This window comes from Triticum aestivum, unplaced genomic scaffold, assembly GCF_018294505.1.
Source record: "Triticum aestivum cultivar Chinese Spring unplaced genomic scaffold, IWGSC CS RefSeq v2.1 scaffold3A_scf_1089, whole genome shotgun sequence".
Lineage (NCBI taxonomy): Eukaryota > Viridiplantae > Streptophyta > Magnoliopsida > Poales > Poaceae > Triticum > Triticum aestivum.
Window position 1 is genome coordinate 324,667 of NW_025225086.1, and position 3,422 is coordinate 328,088.

Sequence of the window (3,422 nt, forward strand, 5' to 3'; positions counted from 1 at the left end):
TAGAACAAATTTGGTGTGATTTGGAGGTGGTGGAAAAATCACCTTTTCAACAAAAACTTGCTTTAGTGAGACCAAATGGTCCCTTGTGTTTAAGCGTGATTTTTTAGACCTCCTCTAAATCAGCTATAATTTTGCACACTTATATTTTGCACAAACATAGCTAGGTTTTCATGGTTTTATAATATTTTAAATTGTTTTGAATTTATTCTGCCTTGTAGACTGACTGATCAAAACATCGGTCTACACCTTAAGGGGGCATTGTAGGATACATTTTTTTTTTCCAAATTTCTTTCATAGACATGTTTGACACATCTATTTGAGCATGTAGAACAAATTTGGTGTGATTTGGAGGTGGTGAAAAAAATCACCTTTTCTAAAAAAACTGGCTTAAGTGAGACCAAATGGTGCCTCGTGTTTAAGCGTGATTTTTTCGACCTTTTCTATATCACCTATAATTTTTCACACTTGATATGTTGCATTGTAGGATATATTTTTTCCAAATTTCTTTCATAGACATGTTTGGCACATCTATTTGAGCATGTAGAACAATTTTAGGGTGATTTGGAGTTGGTGGAAAAAGCTGCATTTTTTACAAAAACTGGCTTAAGTGAGACCAAATAGTCCTTCGTGTTTAAGCGTGATTTTTTCAACCTCCTCTAAATCACCTATAATTATGCACACTTGGTATGTTGCATTGTAGGATATATTTTTTCCAAATTTCTTTCATAGACATGTTTGGCACATATATTTGAGCATGTAGAACAATTTTAGGGTGATTTGGAGTTGGTGGAAAAAGCTGCATTTTCTACAAAAACTGGCTTAAGTGAGACCAAATAGTCCTTCGTGTTTAAGCGTGATTTTTTCAACCTCCTCTAAATCACCTATAATTATGCACACTTGATATGTTGCACAAACATAGCTAGGTTTTCAAGGTTTTGCAATTTATTAAATTGTTTTGAATTTATTCTGCCCTGTAGACTGACTGATCAAAACATAGGTCTACACCTTAAGGGGGCATTGTAGGATACATTTTTTCCAAATTTCTTTCATAAACATGTTTGGCACATCTATTTGATCATGTAGAACAAATTTAGGGTGATTTGGAGGTGGTGGAAAAATTGCTTTTTCTACAAAAACTGGCTTAAGTGAGACCAAATGGTCCCTCGTGCTTAGGCGTGATTTTTTTGACCTCCTCTAAATCACCTATAATTTTGCACACTTGATATGTTGCACAAACATTGCTAGGTTTTCAAGGTTTTACAATTTTTCAAATTCTTTTGAATTTATTGTGCCCTATAGACTGACGGATCAAAACATTGGTCTACACCTTAAGGGGCATTGTAGGATACAATTTTTCCAAATTTCTTTCATAGACATGTTTGACACATCTATTTGTGCATGTATAACAAATTTGGTGTGATTTGGAGGTGGTGGAAAAAAATCACCTTTTCTACAAAAACTGGCTTAAGTGAGACCAAACGGTCCCTTGTGTTTAAGCGTGATTTTTTCAACCTCCTCTAAATCACCTATAATTTTGCACACTTGATATGTTGCACAAACATAGCTAGGTTTTCAAGGTTTTATAATTTATTAAATTGTTTCGAATTTATTCTGCCCTGTAGACTGACTGATCAAAACATCGGTTTACACCATAAGGGGGCATTGTAGGATACATTTTTTCCAAATTTATTTCATAGATATGTTTGGCACATCTATTTGACCATGTAGAAAAAATTTAGGGTGATTTGGAGGTGGTGGAAAAAATTGCATTTTCTACAAAAACTGGCTTAAGTGAGACCAATTAATCCCTCTTGTTTAGGCCTGATTTTTTCGACCTGCTCTAAATCACCTATAATTTTGCACACTTGATATGTTGCATATACATAGCTAGGTTTTCAAGGTTTTACAATTTTTTAAATTGTTTTGAATTTATTCTGCCCGGTAGACTGAGTGATCAAAACATTGGTCTACACCTTAAGGGGTCATTGTAGGATACATTTTTTCCAAATTTCTTTCATAAACATGTTTGACACATCTATTTGAGCATGTAGAACAAATTTGGTGTGATTTCGAGGTGCTGGAAAAAATCACCTTTTTCTACAAAAACTAGCTTAAGTGAGACCAAATGGTTCCTCGTGTTTAAGCATGATTTTTTCATACTTTTCTAAATCACCTATAATTTTGCACACTTGATATGTTGCATAGACATAGCTAGGTTTTCAAGGTTTTATAATTTATTAAATTGTTTTGAATTTATTCTGCCCTGTAGACTGACTGATCAAAACATCGGTCTACACCTTAAGGGGGCATTGTAGGATACATTTTTTCCAAATTTCTTTTATAGACATGCTTGGCACATCTATTTGAGCATGTAGAACAAATTTAGGGTGATTTGGAGTTGGTGGAAAAAATTACTTTTTCTACAAAAACTTGCTTAAGTGAGACCAAATGGTCCTTTGTGTTTAAGCGTGATTTTTTCGACCTCCTCTAAATCACCTATAATTTTGCACACTTGATATGTTGCACAAACATAGCTAGGTTTTCAAGGTTTTATAATGTATTAAATTGTCTCGAATTTATTCTGCCTTGTAGAGTGACTGATCAAAACATCGGTCTACACCTTAAGGGGGCATTGTGGTATACATTTTTTCCAAATTTCATTCAAAGGCATGTTTGGCACATCTATTTGAGCATGTAGAACAAATTTGGTGTGATTTGGAGGTGGTGGAAAAAATCACCTTTTCTACAAAAACTGGCTTAAGTGAGACCAAATGGTCCCTTGTGTTTAAGCGTGATTTTTTTGACCTCCTCTAAATCACCTATAATTTTGTACACTTGATATGTTGCACAAACATAGCTAGGTTTTCAAGGATTTATAATTTATTAAATTGTTTCGAATTTATTCTGCCCTGTAGACTGACTTATCAAAACATCGGTCTACATCTTAAGGGGGCATTGTAGGATACATTTTTTCCAAAAATTTTCATAGACATGTTTGGTACATCTATTTGAGAATGTAGAACAAATTTAGGGTGATTTGGAGGTGGCGGAAAAATTGTATTTTCTACAAAAACTGGCTTAAGTGAGAGCAATTAGTCCCTCGTGTTTAGGCGTGATTTCTTTGACCTCCTCTAAATCACCTATAATGTTGCACACTTGATATGTTGCACAGACATAGCTAGGTTTTCAAGGTTTTACAATTTTTTAAATTGTTTTGAATTTATTCTGCCATGTAGACTGGCTGATCAAAACATCGGTCTACACCTTAAGGGGGCATTGTAGGATACATTTTTTTTCCAAATTTCTTTCATAGACAAGTTTGACACATCTATTTGAGCATGTAGAGCAAATTAGGTGTGATTTGGAGGTGGTGGAAAAAAAATCACCTTTTCTACAAAAACTGGCTTAAGTGAGACCAAATG